We start from the raw sequence: 22,519 nt of genomic DNA, 5'->3' as shown, positions 1-22,519 counted from the left end.
ATGTCACATGAGCGTACCTAGTAGCATGATGTGTCTTCAGTCTGAGGAAAGCTCTGAGTGGGGCCAGAGAGGCTCTGCTGCCCTGGAAGGCATCTCCTCACAGTCCGAGAGCATTTGGGTGTCACTACCAAATTGCTGAAAGAGTTGTTTTTCTGGAAGCCTCACTCTCTGAGTGACTTCCCCATCAAGAGTGAACTTAGCCTCTCGTCACCCGGGCAGCTGGAGGCCTTCCTCCATCCTCCCCACCCACCCCCATCATGCTTGGCCTCAAGCAGAGAAGGCAGCTGTCTGCACTGCGTGGTCCACTGGCCGGGTCCCTTGGGCCAGGAAGGCCTCCCAGGAGTCGTTCATTTGGGTTAATCATGGCCCTCCTCTGTGTCCCTTTTTTTTTTTTTTAAATAGCCAGGGTCAAAGAAAGCTACCATAGACATTTCAAGTGTATTAGATATGGCTGAAGCCTGGGCTCGGTAGAACGAGGAGGTGAGTGTGGCAAGGGTGGGAGAGATGGTGTAGATGGAGCAGCAGGTACCCCGACTGCTCCTAAGGCCACCCTTCCTTCTGCTGTCATGGCTGGATTTTACACATGTCAGGTGTCTTTTTCACAAGTACCCATTTTACGTACTGGCAAATGAACATCATAGAATACGTTGGTTCATCCCAGCCCTCTAGGTCATCATAGAGCACTGAGCTGAGCTCCCTGTACTGTATATAGAGCGGCTTCCCACTAGCTGTTTTACACATGGTATTGAAAACACTCTGTTCTACAGATGAATCAGGAGAATTCTAACCACACCAAGATGTGTGAGGGAATCAGGTGCGGCAGATGCTGTTGGAATTCTCGCTGAGAAAGCCTGTGAACGCTACTCTCATTGCTTCTAAAAATGCTTAATTGGCTGAAATTTAACTTAAGTTTTGCTGTTTTGTTTTGTTTTTTTTTTAAAGCCTGCAACACATCATTTTTGGTGACTTCTGCCACTTTGCATTTCCATGCTGTCTGTTGTATTATAGAGTTAAACCAATCTGCAGTCTTCCAAGTAAGTGCGTGCGACAAGGAAATCATTGTGGAGAAGGTAGGAAAGGCATTCTCTCCCAGTCTCCTGACTTGGATTCCCTGATCAGTGTGAGGATCAGGACGCATCACGCAGCCCTCTGATAGCTGCTTCTTCCTGTGCCGAAAGGACACTATGGCATCTCCTTCCTCTACTCAGGAAAGTCCTGAGTATCCACTTGCTAAGGGCTCTGAATGCCCTTTGGAAGGATAAAGTGTCTAAGCAAATCAGGTGATCAGATTTAAGAAATTGCCTGTGAGACTTCAGGGCTCAAACTCCCCTCAAACAAAGCCCTACATCTTTCCGCCTTTATACTGTCTTATCAGTTCAATTAATGATATTTTCAGAAGTCTGAATTTAGCGTTAAGGCTCTTCCTTGTTCTTTCATGTTTGGTCTGCATATGGTGCACAGCGGGTGGTCACCGTGGTTATGCAGCAGTTGCAGGCCCATAAATTTTTAGGGTAGAACCAGTCAAAACTGTTAATGTGATGTCAAGTTGATGTGTCATTTTCCAATTTGCATGGATAACTGCATTGCAGCAAATTAATTAAAACAGATAAATGTTAATCTAATGCATGTCTCCTTGTAATTAATGAAATATAACCATTATAGGGGTATATGATTTATTATTTTAATTTATAAAATGCTGAATTCTCCTATAAAGTTAGATACAGTAAGAGAAGAAGCTGACCCATATAGAGCGTTAGGAAAAATAATCACATTTCTATAAATTAATCACTCTCTAAAAGGATATAGTTCATTAACACCATGAACTGAAAGTGTTAGATGTAAATTAGATTAACCTTTTTAGTGACACTTCCATTTATATTGCATATTCTCTTCAAACCCCGAGCACTTTACATATATTAATTCAATTAACCCTCCCCAGACCCTTTTTAAGTAAGTATGTATATCAAAGTTGGAACGGAGGAGAAATGAAACCCTTCAAAAATATTGGAGTTCTGGCCTTAAAGTGCATTGTTTGTGATTTCCTCTGCATCAGTACGGTTGGCGCTAGACTTCTGTAGCTTGAGAACATGGCTAGGTATTCAGGTTCTCTTGGGCTCTCAGGAAACACTTAGCATGTCACTCCTCACCTGAAGCCAGAGATGCTTCTGCCTGATGCTCAGGCTAGGTGCTCTGAGGAAGCTTCTGCCTATTTCACAGAAGGCAGCCCAGCTTTGGGTGTTGACAGGGCAGCCTCAAGTGGGTGTGGGTAATGGGAAGTTAGTGCCCCACTGGGGCATCGAGGGTCATCTTGCCCTGGGCCCCTGCAGCTCCTCCTTTTCATTCTGCCTTTGACCGTCTGATTGCTGAGGACAGGCTGGTGAACAAAACCCTGGGAGGTGATCAGAAGAAGAAAGAAAGAGGGTCACTGGATGGGAATGGACCCAGACTCTTCATCTGGGATCTCTACTCAGACCTGTCAGGTTGGGGGCCAAGATCGCTGTCCTTTTACCTGCTGGGGTGCAGAGTGAGAGTGTGAGAGAAGAGGAGTCCCTAGCCATCCAGATAAAAGCCTGCTTTTCAAAGAAAGTTTGCTGAGTGCGGACTGGGATCCCTGTAGCAGCTTGTCACCTGCTCTGTCCCTCTCTCATGGGACCATGGAGACTGCACAAAGGAGAGAGGGAGCAGAGCTTGTAGTATAAACTCTTACGAAGAGTCAGGGGAGGGACTTCCCTGGTGGCCTAGTGGCGAAGACTTCACCTTCCAATGCAGAGGGTTCAGTTTGATCCCTGGCTGGGGAGCTAAGATCCTACACACCTTGCCGCCAAAAAACCGAAACATAAAACAGAAGCAATGTTGTAACAAATTCAATAAAGACTTTAAAAATGGTTGATGTCAAAAAAGAAAAGAGAAAAAAAGGAATCGGGGAGGAGGCTCTGTATGCATTTCCTTAACTTGATTGTGTGTTTGGATGTGTTTGGTGGTTTGTGCTTCTGAATGTTTGTTTTTCCAACCCTTTCCGCTTCTGAGTTCTCCAACCTGCAAGTGCTCTCCTAGGGGCAGATTTTCATTCTGTTCCACAAACCCTTTGAAAGACAGTGTGTTTCAATTAACCACAGCCTGCCCTGGAGCTAGCGGTTCCAGACCTACCAAGTTCAGTTCAGTTCAGTCGCTCAGTCGTGTCCGACTCTTTGTGACCCATGAATCGCATCACGCCAGGCCTCCCTGTCCATCACCAACTCCCTGAGTTCACTCAGACTCAACGTCCATTGAGTCAGTGATGCCATCCAGCCATCTCATCCTCTGTCGTCCCCGTCTCCTCCTGCCTCCAATCCCTCCCAGCTTCAGAGTCTTTTCCAATGAGTCAACTCTCCGCATGAGGTGGCCAAAGTACCGGAGTTTCAGCTTTAGTATCAGTCCCTCCAAAGAAATCCCAGGGCTGATCTCCTTCAGAATGGACTGGTTGGATCTCCTTGCAGTCCAAGGGACTCTCAAGAGTCTTCTCCAACACCACAGTTCAAAAGCATCAATTCTTCGGCGCTCAGCCTTCTTCACAGTCCAACTTTCACATCCATACATGACCACAGGAAAAACCATAGCCTTGACTAGACGGACCTTCGTTGGCAAAGTAATGTCTTTGCTTTTCAATATGCTATCTAGGTTGCTCATAACTTTTCTTCCAAGGAGAGAGCATCTTTTAATTTCATGGCTGCAATCACCATCCACAGTGATTTTGGACCCCAGAAAAATAAAGTCAGCCACTGTTTCCACTGTTTCCCCATCTATTTGCCATGAAGTGATGGGACCAGATGCCATGATCTTCGTTTTCTGAATGTTGAGCTTTAAGCCAACTTTTTCCCTCTCCTCTTTCACTTTCATCAAGAGGCTTTTTAATTCGTCTTCACTTTCTGCCATAAGGGTGGTGTCATCTGTATATCTGAGGTTATTGATATTTCTCCTGGCAGTCTTGATTCCAGCTTGTGCTTCCTCCAGCCCAGCGTTTCTCATGATGTACTCTGTATATAAGTTAAATAAGCAGGGTGACAATATACAGCCTTGACATACTCCCTTTCCTATTTGGAACCAGTCTGTTGTTCCATGTCCAGTTCTAACGGCTGCTTTCTGACCTGAATACAGGGTTCTCAAGAGGCTGGTAAGGTGGTCTGGTATTCCCATCTCTTTCAGAATTTTCCACAGTTTATTGTGATCCACACAGTCAAAGGCTTTGGCATAGTCAATAAAGCAGAAATAGATGTTTTTCTGGAACTCTCTTACTTTTTCCATGATCCAGCGGATGTTGGCAATTTGATCTCTGGTTCCTCTGCCTTTTCTAAAACCAGCTTATACATCTGAAAGTTCACGGTTCATGTATTGCTGAAGCCTGGCTTGGAGAATTTTGAGCATTACTTTAGTAGTGTGTGAGATGAATGCAGTTGTGCGGTAGTTTGGATATTAATTCGAAGGAATGTATCACTAATGGTTAGATGTCACATAGAATGTGAAAGAGCAATGTTGGAGTGTGCGACTGTTCTGGAATTAACATACTCTGGTCTTCACGCAAGGACAGAACCCACCCAGTCCTTGAATCTCAGTTCATAGTGCTCTGCCAGCACTTGGCACACTTATCTGCTGTAAAATGCTTGAAATTCTCTCCTCCATACCCTTTATGGGAGGATTTAAGAATCAGGACTCTCAGCCAAGAGCTAAAAGACAAGCTATCACTCAGGAAATTCACAGAAATGTTAGGCAATGAGAGAAGATATTGAGTTTGCTGTTTATTGTATTAAGTTTCCTTCTTTCATTCCTTCCTACTTCCCTTTCTTCCTTCCTTCATCTTCATTTCTTCCTTTCTTGTGTATTTTTGTTTGTTTGTGGGAGCGTATGTTGTCATTTGGTACAGGGAAGGAGGCTAATCAGAGATTTATAGAGTTAAAAAGAATTTTACATTGAAGACCTAGATTTCACTTTCTTTTTATTGGCTATTTTTTTTTTTCCCCCACAGCAAACCAATGATTTTGGCTTTATTGCACCATCATCAGAATTATCAAGATGTTTGTTTCTTGTGTATTAATTTTAAAATGACATTTAAGTCTTTTAAGTAGTCTGTTCCTCTTTTGACTAGAGATCATGAATAAAATATTTTCTTCTTGAAGAGCCCCCTGCCTCCCCTCTACCCATCTGCCAGTACTTAAATTCCAGCCCTCTTTTGTGGAGGAATTCGAGCCAGACAGTAGCCAAGAATCTTTGCTTGAAGGTGTTTTCCTGGAGTTTTGCTTTCAGATGCCTCCCACCTCTTGTCTCAGAGCCCATGAGGGAGAAGCGGAGGGCTGATGGAATTGTTGGGTCACCTTCAGCACCCTTCTCATCTACCATTTTCCATCCTGAGATATCTCTTCCTGCTCCCTGGTTTCCACCGGGATCTCTCTCTTCAAGACCTTGGAGGACCAAGGACTGCTTTTGGAAGTAAGACTTGGCTGCTCCCTGGGAGCCACTCCTTAAAATACCACCAATATTAATGAGAATCATCTTCCTCCTAATCTTACAGTCCGTTTTCTCAGTCCAATGGGAAATGTTAATAGAAGTATCTTTAAAAGACTTGGCTACTTCTGTAGATTAGAACCATCTAATCTTACTAAAGATAGAGGGCTCACTATGCGGTCACAGCTTCCAAACAAGTCACCTGTTCATACTCCCAACCAAATGGGCCCTGATAGAGGGAATTTGGAGGTGCCCCTGCCCCTGTCTCAAGTCTCCTAGACCTCATGCCTTAATGCTCTATTTACATCATCTTATCAGAGAGGAAACACTCTGACTTTCCTGTAAGCTAAGGTAATGGGACATGATGCATGGTCTCACTCGGTGATGTGTGCATTTAGAAAGAGGGAACACAGCTCCACCCATAGGGTTAAGCATTTGCACGCTGGTGGCATTTGGGGCAGCATGGCAGGCTGCCTGGAGGCTGTGGGGGATGTGTGAGACAGATGGATCTCTGCCATGGCACTCAAACTGTATTAGAGCGATTTAGCTCCTGTGCTCAAATTGTGGAAGCCCTCCAGGGATGAGTCTATTTGACCCACCTTATGTCATCCAAAAGCTGGCAGTGGCAGCTACAGATCCTTAAAAATCTGAGCTCCTGCCCATGCTGACTGCCAGCTCTACTGGGTCTTGATAGCTTTTCACTCTTAGGTCCTGGCATGGAGACACCATGGTGCTTAGTGTGTGTGGTTTCCGTGGCTGTGGGTGAAAACATGCACTTGAACATCCTTTCTCCCCAGAACTAAGGCAACCTTGATTTCTGGGAAATTCAAGCCCTGCCAATCTCCAGCCAACCCACCTGAACACTGAAGTAGGTACCCCAAGAGGCACGGGAGGAAGTCAACATCCATTGAAATGCAAGAGCCTCAGGTGTGCAGATAGGGGTGCTCAGACTCAACCACAGAAGCACTGCCTGAATATGCTCATCCAGCCCAGCATCTCCCCTCCATTAGCTGCAACGACTCAACCTAGTTCTCTAGCTTGACTGCATCTGCTGAAAGGCCGGAGAGGGCATCTCCTGAGCAGCGGCCAGCACACCTCACTCAGCAGTCTGTAGCACCCTGATCCTTCTCTGTCTGTTGTTCTCCATGTGTTCTTCAGTGCCCTGGACTGTTTTTCCCTCTGGTCCTTGCTTCTTGTGACAGGCACCATCTATACCCCTGACTCTTTCTACTGCAGCCAGCTCAGGACGGAGGGTGAGGCTGGGGGGTGATGGGGAGGCAGGGCGTCACTGCTCAGAGAGTACTTGGTAATTTGGATTCTCCTGGCCTGACTACTTCTCTGTCCCTCCACCTCGTGGACTGATTCCTCTTTAATCCAATTCTGTGCAGCCCTTGTCACACCCAGTCCATCACCCCCGGGTCAGAATTCTTCTGTCTCACATCATCAATTTCAGGATAATGTCTACTCCTTGTGTGCACTCAGATGTTCGGTCATCTCTGACTCTGTGCGACCCCATGGACATGGCTCCTCTGTCCATGAGATTCTCCAGGCAAGAATACTGGAGTGGGTAGCCATTTTTTTTTTCCTCCAGGGGATCTTTCCTACCCAGGGACTGAGTTTGTATCTGTTGTGTCTTCTGCATTGGCAGACAGATTCTTTACCATTAATGCCAGCTAGGAAGCCCTACTTTCCTTGGCTTATCCCAGAAGGCCTTTCTTTAGTGGGTGCCCACCTGTTCCTGGGCTAGAAGGTGTGCTTATGTGCTCAGGGCCCAGCTCCTAGCACAGCGCCTAAGCAAGCGGATGCGTGAATCTTCTCTTCTCCTCATGCTTCAGCCTGACCCAAGGAAGGAACTCAGTTCCCTGCCTCCTGGGCCTTCTTGTGCCTCTGTCAGTGCGCACACCCTACTCTATCTGCTTTTGCCTTGCCTGGCAGCCTGGTGCCCCCTCTAGGATGCATCTCTGGGCTCTCCCGGAAGGTATTCTTACCACTCCCCACCCCCGCCTCCATTGCATAGCTCCCATATGTACTTTCACTGTGGCACTTAGCAGCTTGCCCACCTGCTTGCTCCTAAACTGCCTGATCCTTGAAGTCAGAGTCTGTGGCATCCTCATGCTGTGTCTGCAGAGGTTTAGAGTCTAGCACAGGTCAGTTTTCATTCCAATCCCAAAGAAAAATAATACCAAAGAATGTTCAAACTACCGCACAATTGCACTCATTTCACATGCTAGTAAAGTAATACTCAAAATTCTTCAAGCCAGGCTTCAGCAATATGTGAACTGTGAACTCCCTGATGTTCAAGCTGGTTTTAGAAAAGGCAGAGGAACCAGAGATCAAATTGCCAACATCCGCTGGATCATGGAAAAAGCAAGAGTTCCAGAAAAACATCTATTTCTGCTTTATTGACTATGCCAAAGCCTTTGACTGTGTGGATCACAATAAACTGTGGAAAATTCTGAAAGAGATGGGAATACCAGACCACCTGACCTGCCTCTTGAGAAACCTATATGCAGGTCAGGAAGCAACAGTTAGAACTGGACATGGAACAACAGACTGGTTCCAAATAGGAAAGGGAGTATGTCAAGGCTGTATATTGTCACCGTGCTTATTTAACTTATATGCAGAGTACATCATGAGAAATGCTGGGCTGGAGGAAACACAAGCTGGAACCAAGATTGACAGGAGAAATATCAATAACCTCAGATATGCAGATGACACCACCCTTATGGCAGAAAGTGAAGAGGAGCTAAAGAGCATCTTGATGAAAGTGAAAGAGGAGAGTGAAAAAGTTGGCTTAAAGCTCAACATTGAGAAAAATAAGATCATGGCATCCGGGCCCATCACTTTATGGCAGATAGATGGGGAAACAGTGGAAACAGTGGCTGACTTTATTTTTCTGGGGTCCAATATCACTGTGGATGGTGATTGCAGCCATGAAATTAAAAGATGCTCTCTCCTTGGAAGAAAAGTTATGAGCAACCTAGATAGCATATTGAAAAGCAAAGACATTACTTTGCCAACAAAGGTCTGTCTAGTCAAGGCTATGGTTTTTCCAGTGGTCATGTATGGATGTGAGAGTTGGACTGTGAAGAAAGCTGAGTGCTGAAGAATTGATGCTTTTGAACTGTGGTGTTGGAGAAGACTCTTGAGAGTCCTTTGGACTGCAAGGAGATCCAACCAGTCCATTCTAAAAGAGATCAGTCCTGGATGTTCATTGGAAGGACTTATGTTGAAGCTGAAACTCCAATACTTTGGCCATCTGATGCGAAGAGCTGACTCACTTGAAAAGACCGTGATTGTGGGAAAGATTGAAGGCAGGAGGAGAAGGGGACGGCAGAGAATGAGATGGTTGATGGCATAACCGACACCATGGACATGGGTTTGGGTGGACTCTGGGAGTTGGTGATGGACAGGGAGGCCTGGCGTGCCACGGTTCATGGTCTTGCAAAGAGTCGAACATGACTGAATGACTGAAGTGACTGACAGGTGGGTGATGGCTGTAGTTCCCTAGAACCTAGCTCATTGCTTTGTGGGGATATAGGACTGGGATAGAGTTTCCCTTGACTCATTTTTCTTCTTCATCCCTGGGCCTCCGGTCCCCATCTTCCCAGTGCAAGCCCACATGAGTAGGGCTGATGGAGTATGAGGATTTGGTTAGGAAGTCAGTATAGTCTAGGTACTGCTGTCACTGGCATGAACTGATGCATTCAGGGATGGGGAGCTGGAGCCAGACTGGGTCAGATGACATGTTGGGGATGAGACAGGTTTGGGCTTGGGAAGCTAGATGGCTCAGGGCCTCGAACCTCTGAGGCTGATGATTCAAGGGGCCGTTTCCAGAGTGTATATGCTTCTGGGATAATTAAATTAACTTTCCCATCAACGAAAAGGCTTAGTCATGAGGCTCACTCTAATCTGTAGCACTGAATGCAGCCTATCTGGGAGAGCATCTTCTGTCCTTGCATTGATGAGAATTAAGTTGTAACCATCAGCTGTGTGTGTGCATGCTAACTCACTTCAGTCATGTCCTGACTCTTTGGGTCCCTATGGACAGCAGCCTGCCAGGCTTCTCTGTCCATGGGATTCTCCAGGCAAGAATACTGGAGTGGGATGCCATACCCTTCTCCAAGGGATCTTCTCCACCCAGGGATTGAACCTGAGTCTCCTGCGGCTCCTGCAGTGCAGACAGATTCTTTACTACTGAGCCACCGGGGATGCCCAACCATCAGCTACTGCAGGTCTGATGCTCTGCCCAGCGCACTCTCCTGTGTTTCTCAGCGGATCCTCCTTGCTCCTGTTAGTATCCTCTTAAGCCCTAGAATGCAGAAGTCCTATGTGTATAAAGCATGCCTCCTTTTCCAAAACAAGTAATTAAAAGTGATTTACAGTTGATGATATCAGATGCATATGTATTGAGAGGCAAGGATGAGTTTTTAGTTGGAAAAGCTTTGTCATCAATAAGAGTGAGATGGCTCCATGTGATAAGGCCCTTGGAGTTCTGCCCCCATCAGGGAAGTGGGCAAGCAGGAAGAGATGCTGACTTCTGGCTGGGCTGAGATTCCCAGGCTGCTAACATAGTTCACCAAAAATGAGCAAGTGGGAATCTGTCAAAGTCAAAACATTTACTTCTGGATCTAAGGATATGCTGGTTCAGTTCTGAGCATTAAGGCTTTGATACTCTGCACAGGGAAACACCCAAATCCAGTGCTTCTGAGGCTGGTGTTGGGAGGGGAAGCTCCTGAGGTTCTTCCTGGTGATGTGGACTGTGCAGGGGGAGGGTGGGGTGGTCAGGAGGCTAATAGACCTGCCTCTGACCCTGAAACCCCCTTTCTCCTTGTGCGCTCTGTCACTCAGTCAGGTCTGACTCTGCGACCCCCTGCTTCCCGTCCCCCCCACCCATGGACTGTAGCCTGCTAGGCTCCTCTGACCGTAAGAGTCCCTAGTCAAGAATGGCATTGAAACATGTATAATATCATATAAGAAACTAATCGCCAGTCCAGGTTCGATGCAGGATACAGGATTCTTGGGGCTGGTAGACTGGAATGACCTAGAAGGATGGTACGGGGAGGGAGGTGAGAGGGGGGTTCAGGATGGGGAACATGTGTACACCTGTGGTGGATTAATGTTGATGTATGGCAAAACCAATACAATATTGTAAAGTAATTAGCCTCCAATTAAAATAAATAAATTTAAATTAAAACAAACAAACAAACAAAAGAATACTGGACTATGTTGCCATTTTCTTCTCCAGGGGCTCTTCCTGACCCAGGAATCCAACCTGTGTCTCCTGCCTTGGCAGGAGGATTCCTTACCAACTGTTCCACCTGGGAAGCCCCAAGTTTTTCTGTCAATTGTGCTGCTGGGGCAGGGACCTGGACAGGAAAGAGCTGGCCCCTTCCCATGACTCTGGCTCAAGGGAAAATGACATTACCCTCGAGCTTGGACCCAACTGAGTTCGACAAAGGGTCAGGGCACATAACAGGGAAATAAGCAGAAAGAAACATGAATCTAAACCACTGGTTTGCATTGCTTCAGAACCAATGGCTCCTTTTTACAACACATATTTTGTAGTTCTCCCATTACTATCCTGAAATGAAATCTACTGATATCATTGCTTGCTTGTATACATAATTTAACAAATCAGTGTAATGCCTTAACTGAAATATAAAGAAACTAAAAGGAAAATAATGTGTTATAAAATAACATATGATGCTTGCACCCAGCTTGCACTAGAGGAGATAGTGAATTAGATGTTTGCTGTGAATTCCACAGTTACAAATGCAGATAGATCCAGGTCTGTTATATCGGCAAGTCAGATACCATGGTCAGTGTTGAGGGAATGCGCTGTTAAGAAATGGTGATGTTCTGGTGAAGTTCTGAACAAGACAGTATGCTGCTGCTGCTAAGTCGCTTCAGTCGTGTCCGACTCTGTGCGACCCCATAGACGCAGCCCACCAGGCTCCCCTGTCCCTGGGATTCTCCAGGCAAGAACACTGGAGTGGGTTGCCATTTCCTTCTCCAATGCATGAAAGTGAAAAGTGAAAGTGAAGTCACTCAGTCGTGTCCGACTCTTAGCGACCCCATGGACTGCAGCCCACCAGGCTCCTCCATCCATGGGATTTTCCAGGCGAGAGTACTGGAGTGGGTTGCCATTGCCTTCTCCGACAAGACAGTATACTCTGGTCTTAATTCATAGGATGGTTATATTCCTGAGAAGCTTAGAGTTTATTAAAGCTACACAAAGAATTTTTAGCTGACTCATTCTAGTGCCCTTTAGTATAAAGAAGAGAACAGTGGAGCTCTAAATGGCATGCTGGGGGATGTTCAGGCCAAGAGGTGCCTGGAATATACACGCCCCCCACCCCCACCCTGCAACACACATACACATACACACACAGACTTGTACGTTTCTGCTTCTAAGCTGGATTCCATATATGCTTGCTTGAAATTACCTTCAAGCATAGACAACTTCTGAAACTGTAGTCTTTCTGGGGACCTTTTGGGACATAGGGGAAAATATTACCAACTGGTAGACAACTGAAAGAGGTTGTCCCATTTCACAGGAAGACTTTCTGAAGCATAAGGTCTTTCCAGGGGGCATGTTGAAAGACCGCATCAACCGTGTGCTGGAGCATCATTTAAGGGGGATAGACTAGTGGCAGAGAGGACCGCCACTTTGCTCAAGATGGAGACAGGCTGGGAGCAGGTGACATGTTGGGGTGACATGGGTTGCATACGAGATGGTTCAGAGCCTTGGACCTCTGAAGCTGATGATTTTGGGGGCCATTTCCAGAATGTACATCTTTCTGGGATAATTAATGTAAATTAACTTTCCCATCAGTGAGAAAGCTTAGTCATGGGCTCTCTCTGGCATCCATAGCACTGAATACCAGCTATTTGGGAGAACGTATTTTGCTTTAAGTATGGAGACATGTCTTTTTCTTTTTCTTCTCCTGCTTCTCTTTCTCACAAGCACAAGAGTAGGGGAAAAGAAGAGGACAGGGGAGCAAACCACACTGGGCCCCTTCTTCAGGAGACTAGAACGCCTTGCCTTTTCAAGGGGAGCAGGAGGTCTGTGAAAGGAGATTGGAGTTTCAAAATGCATTGGACTAAGTCTTATTAATTGAATGAAAAGCTATAGAACTGGGCTGGAGTCTCTTTAAGGCAGTTGCAATCCAGTGGGAGGGAGGAGCTTGACAGTACTGTTGGGGGCAAAAATAACAGCGTTTCATGTTCACATCCAGATGGATTAAATGCTAACAAACTGCCTAGAGTATTTATTATGGTCAGTGTTGATATTTCAGAGATAAAACGCTGTCCTCTCGGGTGGAAGATTCTTCCTTAGTGTTTTCATTGATAATTTAGAGGGAAGAGAGTTTTTATTTTGTTTTTAATCCCTAGGTATCTGTTTATTTTTTCTCCCTTCCTTCACATAAGCTTGAAGGTGCTCCTAAGAGAGAAGCTGAATTGCCAAAGAGAGTTTCAGTAACTTTGAGATGAAAGTGCATTTTAATATTTTGATTTAATGGGAAATGGTATATCCCCATAATAAGTAGTTCAGTGACATTTGGTAGTTCTGTAATATTTGACTTGGAGTTGAGTTTATAAAAATTTCAGCCCAACAGTAACTTCAGGGCACTAAGGGCTGTATGTCTTTCTGAAATGAGAAGACCTGGTTGACATTCTGATTCTAAAATCAACATCATCTCTTATGCGTCACCATATTTTCAATCATAATGGACGATGGGCCTTGCATTTAAAAGCCTTTTCCCTGCAAGCTCCCAGCATTGACTGGGAAGGGCGAGTTCTCACGCTCACTCTTCCAACTTAACTTATTAAAATGCTCCCTTCTCCAAGGCTCTTTGATTTGTTTTCTCTCCACATTGGCTCCTTGGAGATTCTTTGAGAAAGTGGAGTCTTTTTTAACTTCATGGAGAGTTTACATCCCGAGTCACCTGAAATGGCTGAACTTGGAAAAAGTTCAGGCAGGAAGAGCCTGAGGTTGTATGAAATTGCTCTGACAGCCAGACAAAAGTATTTCCAACAAAATTTGGGGAGTAAAAGAGATGTCTAGGGCATGGTGTTCTGGTATTTCTTGGGCACTTCAGGATAATTCAGACCCTCTCTACATTTGTTTCTCATTTCAGCATTAGCTCAGTCTTGAAGGAAAGCAATGCTCTAAATAGATTATATCAAGAATCCGATATTTCACTTGTAGGCAGCAATTCAAGTCAAGGGTTGCACTCAGATAGTTCTAGGAAGCAATGGTTTTGTGGCATATTGTGGGGTTTTGCTTTTAATATTTTTAATTAAAAAAATAAATTTATTTTTGTAACTTTGTTGTTGTTTAGTTGCTAAGTCATGTCTGACTCTTCGTGACCCCATAGACTGTAGCCTGCCAGGCTCCTCTGTCCATGGAATTTTCCAGGCAAGAATATTGGAGTAGGTTGCATTTTCTTCTCCAGGGGACCTTTCCCACCCAAGGATCAAACCCACATTCCCTACATTGGCAAGCGAAAGCAGACTGGTTCTTTACCACTGAGACATCAGGGAAGCCCCACCCCCTCTTTCTTTTTCTTTTTTAGTGGAGGCAAATTTTATATATTACATAAATCATCTATTTTGAGTGTATATTTCAATGATTGCTTAAATAAATGTACCAAGTGGTGGAGCTGTCATCATCAATCCATTTTGAAACATTCCTGTGACCCCAATAAAATCCCTCATGCCTATTTACTCTGTGTTGTTTTTGTTGTTATTTCTTTGTTTTGCCAGGAGGCTCAGGAGCAGACCTCCTTCTATCAGAGGGTAGTCACAAAACCAGGTCCATGATGGCCCTGTATTCTACCCAGAGTCAGCCCAGGATGGGGAAAGGCTGGCTCTTTCACCCTGTCCCCACCACCCAGCTGGGCTGGAGGAATAGAATAGCTGTCGGGTTCAGTGGGGCCTGCTGCCAGTGACTTAGACTTAGGGACCTCCTGCCCAGAGGGGATGTGAACTCCAGGCTGGACCACACAGCAGATCTCAACCCTGCCCACTTCCAGTGTCCACTGGCAACAGACTCTACAACATGCAGGTCGGGTAGAGACTCGTGAGTAGCCACAAGGTGTATGTGGCCACTGAGGGTGCCCTGCTCACATTCCGTCTGCTCCTGCTATTTTCATGGATTCAGGCCCAACTTTCAGCACTAATGGCCCTATGCCTGTGTGCTCTCACTGGCCAGAAGACCCTCCTCTGCCCTTGTGTGGGCTAGATCAGAAGTCTCAAGGAATTAACACCCCCAGGAATGGTCCTCTGCCAGTGACTGACCAGAGGAGGTGGATCTATAACCCTACTCCCTGGTCCCTCAGATGGGAGACCATCACAGCCTCTCACATGGTGTCTCAGGGGTCCTTATGAGATCTGGGTTCCACTTGTCCAGTTTCCACTCTCTCTTCCTGAGTCACTTCTCCTCTCCTCTACTAGTCTTTTTGAGATCATCTCCAGATAAACTGTGCATGCATGCTCCGTCACTTCAGTTGAGTCCCACTCTTTGTGACCCCATGGACTGTAGCCCACCAAGCTCATCTGTCCATGAGATTCTCCAGTCGGGAATACTCGAGGGACTTGCCATGCCCTCCTCCAGGGGATCTTCCCAACCCAGGGATTGAACCCAAGTCTCTTATGTCTCCTGAATTGACAGGTGGGTTCTTTACCACTAGCGCCATCGGAGAAGTCTCCAGATAAACTATCTGCACTCAAATCCTGAGGGAACCCAAATAGATAGAAGGAGTGAACCAGAGAAGGCATTTTATAGGGAGCACTTGTTGCTCTCTGTGGACTTCCCTGCTGTTCTCTGTAATAAATCTGACAGGATCTGAAAGCTGGAATTCCTTTGCACGTTTAGTCAGACTCACTTGGTAGCTATGAGGTCTCCTGGGCCATTTGGAGGCCTGTGTGATCCCTGACTGGTATTTCCCCTCACTGAACTTGGGGCATTCCCATGCTGTACTTCACCTGGTCTTCGATCCAGCCCAGGGTGAGGAGGTTTCCATGTAGCGAGGCTGTGTGCTGGGCTCTGCAGCCCAACAACCCTGGACCTGGTTGAGGTGGGTGGCTCTTCCTTGGGGAGCAGAGGCCCAGGACTCTGGAGGTCCCTTGAGGGCAAGGTTGCCCCAGCTCCTTAAGATCTGGGCTAAGGTAGATTCTCCCTGCCCCCACCCTGGGGGGAATGAGTTAAATTAGGCTGATGCCCGCAGCACACATCATCCCTGCATCTGGGGCAACATCTGGTGCCTCTGATCGCAGCCAGATTTCTCAAGAGTCCATTTTCAGCATTCTCCCAGAGCACCTATGAGTGAATTTGCAAAGCAGTTACCTCTGTCTCCCGCACTTCCTTCACTGATGTGGAGCAGCTGGCAGAGCTGAAAATCTCTTCTCTCCACCCACCCTGGCTTGCCTTTGTGTCTAAATGACTATGGTCATTCTGTCATTTCAGGGAAGGCAGAGAAAAATCCAGTGGCTACAAATTCTGCCCTTTCTCTGGGAGACTTAGTGCACTGAGGCACTGTTGGCTGAGCGGGTTGACAGGAATTAGTCCATCCGCTTAGCTTCAGTCACATGGGTCAGCTCAAAGGTATGCGATTTGGTGTTTTTTTATTTTTTTGACAGCCAAATGACTTTATTTCAGGGTGAGTGTTCTCAGCATATAAATATATGTAAATAGGCCATTTCAGGTACTGAGGACAACACCTGATTTATTTTAAAAGTTGTCTTAACTCTGGGTGATTGACTGATTCATGGTGTGTGAATGGTGTGTAAATCTTGATTTGGTGTATTGGTCCAATGTTATGTTACTTAGAAACAATGGGATCTTGGAAACTTCTCTGAGGGTCAGATTTCTCATCCTTACAATGCCTATATTAAATCCTATCTTGAGACACCGTTAGTAAATAATGTAAGCCAAGAACATAAAAACCTTGGCGTAGAAGAGGCTGGTGTCTGATTATCTATTGCTACCTAGCAAACTGTGTGCTGTGCTTAGTCGCTCAGTTGTGTCCAACTCTTTGCAACCCTGTGGACTGTAGCCCACCAGGCTCCTCTGTCCATGGGGATTCTCCAGGCAAGAATACTGAAGTGGGTTGCCTTGCCCTTCTCCAGGGTCTCTTTCCAGCCTAGGGATTGAACCTAAGTCTCCCGCATTGCAGGCAGATTCTTTACCCTCTGAGCCACCAGGAAAGTCTACCTAGCAAACTACTCCTAACTAATCCATATAAAGCAGAAACCATTTTTTAAAACTGTTTTGGGAGTATAGTTGATTTACAATGCTGTGTTACTTTCAAGTGTAGAGCAAAGTGAATGTTATACATATATCCATCTCTTTCAGATTCATTTCCCATATAGGTTGTTAAGAATAAGAATATTGAATAATGTTCCCTGTGCTCTATAGTAGGTCCTTGTTAGTTATCTGTTTTATGTATAGTAGTGTATATATGTGAGTTCCAATTTATTCTCATAGAGCCTGTGGCTTAGGAATTTACACATTGGGTGGGGGTGGGGGGTTAACTTGTCAGTGCTGTGTGATGCCGGTGGCTTTGAATGACCAGGTCTTAGTTGGGATCACCTGGAGGTTTCTTCACTCCCGGGCCTGGTGCCTAGTCTGGGATGACTCTGGACTGGATTTAGCTGGAGCTACTGACCAGAGGAGAAGGCAATGGCACCCCACTCCAGTACTCTTGCCTGGAAAATCCCATGGATGGAGGAGCCTGGTAGGCTGCAGTCCATGGGGTTGCGAAGAGTCAGACATGAGTGAGCGACTTCATTTTCACTTTTCCCTTTCATGCATTGGAGAAGGAAATGGCAACCCACTCCAGTGTTCTTGCCTGGAGAATCCCAGGGATGGAGCAGCCTGGTGGGCTGCCATCCACTTGCCGCGGTCCAGCCCCGGTGGATCCAGGGTAATTTGAAGGGGAGACGGAATCAGCGTCCTAGGAAAAAACTTTTTAAATTACAGATATAAAGAGAGATTAGAAAAGAATAGTGTAGTAGGAAAATTAGTGGAGAAAAAGAGGCTGAATAACTTGGTTTACGTGGAATACCAATAAAACTCCAAGACAAGGAATTTGCACCACCTATGTAGGCCACAGGCGTCTTTCCATTCTCCCGAAGGAGAGGAGGCACTGAGGCCTCCCCGGTCAGATCTTAGAAGCCCAGGCAAAATTAGCAGGCTTGGTGAGTACCCACGCTCCAGATAGGAATTCATCCAGAAAAACGGAGAACAAGAAAGAAATGACACGGGGGAATCAGTCTTTCCAGAAACTGATCCGTTTTCTTTATTTTCAGGTTTGCTTATATACTTTTTATTATACATAGGGATGAATACAGAGTCACACGGGGTCAGCAGACCTGACCCTTGTCAAAATCAGCTGCTTCATATAAAATTATACAAAGGTCTTAGGGGTTTTACATCAGCTTCTGGCCATGAGGCCTGCTGACATTTTATGGCCCTTTCTGATAACGGTCAGTCAACCAGAAAACTTATTTTTTCCAGGGGTGATTTTTTCTTAAACTAGGTGCCACCCTCTGAAGGCACCAGATAAAGTTGCATTCCTATAGGGTGAGGGTGCAGGGGGTTATAATCAAGAAAAGGAATTTACTTAGCCTAAGGTTTAACATGATTAATATCAAAGGTTAATACTTATTTCTCCTATATGCTAGTTATATTCATTATAGGGGCAGGGAATATGGAGATTTAGCAGCAAATATTGGCTCAACAAATGAAAAACCCTTCACCAGTATAATTTCTAATCAACCCACTATACTATACTAATAATTTTCTAACTTCTCAAAAGAGTCTGTATATAGAAAGTTTAAAGCATCTCATGCCTCTCATGGTTGGGAGGCTGTAAACAATCACATGTGGCCGGACGAACCTGCTCAGGCAGGCTAGAGAACCCTCAGAGGAGTTTGTAAGTTGAAACACCCTTGTCACACCTAGGAATTTTTCTTAACTGGAGCTGCAAGTTAACTCCTTCTCCGAGAGAGGTGGTGGGGGGTCAGCCCCCTGTAAAGTCAGAGGTTTAGGTGAGAGCATAAAACAGTAAAGTAGGCACTCTGGTTTTGGGGGTAGATGCTCGGGAACAGGGTGTCTCCTGAGGCTCGATCTCGCCTTTGCGTAATGTCGAGCCTCCTTCCTCATGACCTTTGCCACGGGTGGAGTTCCTCACGCTGGCTCCCGGCAGTCGCACAGATTTGGACATGACTGAAGCAACTTAGCAGCAGCATCAACTGACCAGAGGCTGCACGTGGTTCAGCTTGCTCCCTGCAGGAAGAATAGGCACACTTCTTACCAGTATACAGAGTAGAAGCTGCAGGGCCTCCTGTGGACCGGCTGCATCCCTTTCCTATGTCATCTGGAAATAGGCCCTGCTCCCCTCAGGGGTTCTCTCACTAGATGATGACTTGCTTTTCCAACTTCACTCTGTGTCCTTGACTTTGGCTTTAGCTAGAGTCATCTCTACTCTCTCACGCCCGGAGACAGAGGATGGAGGACACTCATTTCCCAGGCATAAGGTCCTGAGCCCACACTACGAGGCGGACGGCATGCACAGTGGGGTCTCTGGAGGGAAGATGGGGCCCCAAAGGAGGTGCTCCCCAAAGGCTAGAGGGAAGGAGGTGATGGGGTAGCCAGGCCTTGAACATAGTTGCACCCATCAACTCAGGTCAGCTCTTCCTCCAGGGACTCTGTGAGGTAGATCTGATAACCCCCCTGCTTTATAGTTGAAGAAGCAGAGTCTCTGAAAACTCTCAACAAGTTCCCTAAATTATGGTGTTCGGGACGTAAACTGGATCTGTGACTTCTGAGTCTAGGCTCTCAGTGTCACTCAGTGGCAGATCTGTGACTCCTGAGTCTAGGCTCTCAGTATCACTCAGGTGGCAGCGTCCCACGTGGGGACCCTCTCCATGTTCTGCTCTCTATTTATTGTGCGCTCACCCTTTTCCCTGACTCCATTCTCTAATCACCGAGGGCAAAAGCACATCTTCTCCTCTTACATCCTCCTCCTGTGCACTCGGGAGTGCCTCCGAAAATTGCACTGGGGCCAGGCAGAGAGGCAACCATGACTTCCAGGAGCCCCCCTGGCGATCCTCTGTCTTATGAGCCCCATCAGCTGGCCACCGGTGGACTGAGCGCAGCAAAGGCATTGTTGTTTATGCTCTAATCTTCAAAGGAAATTTTCTTCTCATTTATTGTTGAAGCATTGATTTTGAAATTGAAACACAGAAGGTCTACTAAAGGGATGTCCCATTTGGAATGCGCTCTCTTTTTTCCCCCCTGTTTTCAGGTTAAAAGCAATAACCAGGAAGCAAATAGAAAGGAAACCCTCCAAAGAATTTGTGAATGGCTCTGACAGGTTAAAGCTGCTGGATAAATGTGGAATTTACATGACAAAAACCTGAGCACAATGCAGATTGCCAATCACCAGTAATAAGATTCCCTGAAAAGCTTAAGATCTTAATTAAAAAAAAAAAAATCACTTAATTTATTTTTGCTGGTAAGTGTCCTTTTGTCTTAGGAAATTCTCAGGCTGGAATAGTGCTCTTTGTAAACTTCACTTCACCAAGGCTGGGTCTGTTTCAGCCCTGACCCCGAAACACCAGCTCCTCTTCCTGGTTGAGCAGGCTGTTTGGAGTACAGAAGTCTTGGCTGAGGGACTTCCCTTGTGGTCTAGTGGGGTCTCCACACTCCCAATGCAGGGGGCACAGGTTCAATCCCTGGTCAGGGAACTAGATCCCACATGCTGCAACTGAAAGCTCTCTTGTGCTGCAGCGAAGACCTGGTGCAGGCAAATAAATAAATATTAAAAAAAAAAAAAAAGTCTTGGGTGAATGTCTTTGATTGGAGAGACATAAGAAGATCTAAGTTTTGATGGGGGAAACCAACAAGCTGAGAGATAAAAATAGATGATTCTGGGGAGAAAGGCAACACAGACATTGAAATATGCTGGTGAGTCAGGCTGGTGGAGGTGATGGGGGGAGGTGATGAGTGCTCTGCAGGTCCTCCCTGCCTTGGGGCTGCCCAGCTCCCCAGCCTCATCTCTGGTCAGGGCCTGGTACTTTGAGGTCAGGGATGGAGCCAGGTGTTTACCCCTCCAGGCAGCACTACTTCCTCCCCTGAAGGGCATGGGATGCTCTCACCTCCTCCCCACGCACAGCCTCCATCCCAGACTTCCACGGAGGAGAGAGGTCAAGTCTCCTCACTGGGGACTATTCTTTGACACTGCCTTTCTCCCACAGTCATGTCCTAGCTCTAGGAGTGAGAAGCGTTAGTCACTGTCTTGTCTGGCTCTTTGTGAGCCGATGGACTGTAGCCCCCAGGCTCCTCTGTCGATGGATTTCTCCAGGGAAGAATACTGGAGTGGGTAGCCATTCCCTTTTCCAGGGGATCTTCCCCATCCAAGGATCGAACCCAGATCTCCAGCATTGCAGGCAGATTCTTTACCGTCTGAGCAGAAAGAAGCCCATCCTGACTCTAATCTGTACTCAAATAGAAACTTGCTATTTGTTTGTTTTGTTTTTTCAATTTGAAAATCTGGATTTGCCTACCAGATGGTGAAGCCTATAAAGGAGCTCGTAGTGTGTCCCTGTTCCCCAGTACCTGGTAACTGACAAACTGTTGACTGGGTGGGTGAGTGGGCAAAGGAGTGAGTGACTTGTTGATTCAATGAGATGCTTCGGTGTGGGGCCTCTGAGAGTTCTGGAGAGGGCAAATGATGTCAGGGAAAGACCCAAAGTCAGCAGAGTGTGTGTGCTGTGTCAGACACAAGCTGAGACCGGGCTATCTGCCACTGCTACTATCTGAAGGCCTGGAGAGTATAGGGACCCCCTTTCCAATGGTGAACCTTGCTGCTCTGGGCTAGAGGGGCTGGGCTGGCACAGGAAACATCCTCAGGCACTCAGGGTCTCAGGAACTCCATGGGAGCCCATTTGTCAGACTCTTCAGTTATGGACTTTCCTTGTTTTTCTGATTCTTTTCTCCTGCTGAGTCACCTGCCAATGGGGAACCCCGTGATTGATATTGATCTACACTACAGATGCAGCCAGGGCCATATGGAAATAGGGCTTAGCCAGAGTGCCCAGGCTGCTTGCGCTCCTTCACAGGGAGCATCTGGGGCCAACTGTCACTTAGAAGGCTGGTCAGAGCCAATGCCCGCTCCTGTCTGATCTGGAGTCTGGATGCACCACTGCACCGGGACAGGATTGTGGCCTCTGGAACCCTTGCTGCTTAGTGATGTCTCCTGGGAGGCTAGGGGGTGGGGACTGTCAGTGCGGACCAAGAATGTTGCTGGTCCACTCTTGGGAGGGCTTATTGGCCATATGGGGTATTTGCTCCTCCTCCAGCGCTTGTCTAGGAGGTGTGTAAGCAAGCGATGTGTGCTCACACTGTCCTAGCTGTCTCTTTCTGCTGTCCCTGTGGTCTCTTCTGGCTCAGTCATTACTTTTCTCCTTTGGCACAGTATGCATTTCTGTACGAAAGACTGAAATCCACTGTAGAATGAGGTGGGGCAATCACCCCACCTTGTTAAAATAATCACCCCACCTAGATAAAATAATACATGTGAATTCTGCCCAAGTGGTCATGATGAACTTGAAGACATGATATATAATATTTATATATATATAATAAATGCATATATATTTATGTATACATAAATATATGAAAATATATAATAAAAAATATATAAATTGTACACACACACACTCACACACTCTTAGGTCATAATTTGGTGACCTTGGTGGGCTTTGGAAATGGGCATTAGGAAAGGGAGATACCACTAAGAACCTGCAGAAATGCACACTTGGCAACTCTGTGCTCCTCCTAAGGGATCAGCATGTGTCCCCGTAGAGTGAGGATTAGACAATAATGTCACACAAACCGAACACATCTGGGAAAATAGATACTCCATGGAGCATTGTGACCTCATGCCGTGTCTGCACAGGTATACCATGTCTCATCAATTCCAAGCTGACGATTGTTCTTTCCAGTGTTAACATCTCTGAAATCAAGATG

This window comes from Capricornis sumatraensis, chromosome 1 (assembly GCF_032405125.1).
Source record: "Capricornis sumatraensis isolate serow.1 chromosome 1, serow.2, whole genome shotgun sequence".
Classification (NCBI taxonomy): Eukaryota; Metazoa; Chordata; class Mammalia; order Artiodactyla; family Bovidae; genus Capricornis; species Capricornis sumatraensis.
Note: the sequence above shows the minus strand (reverse complement) of the source record.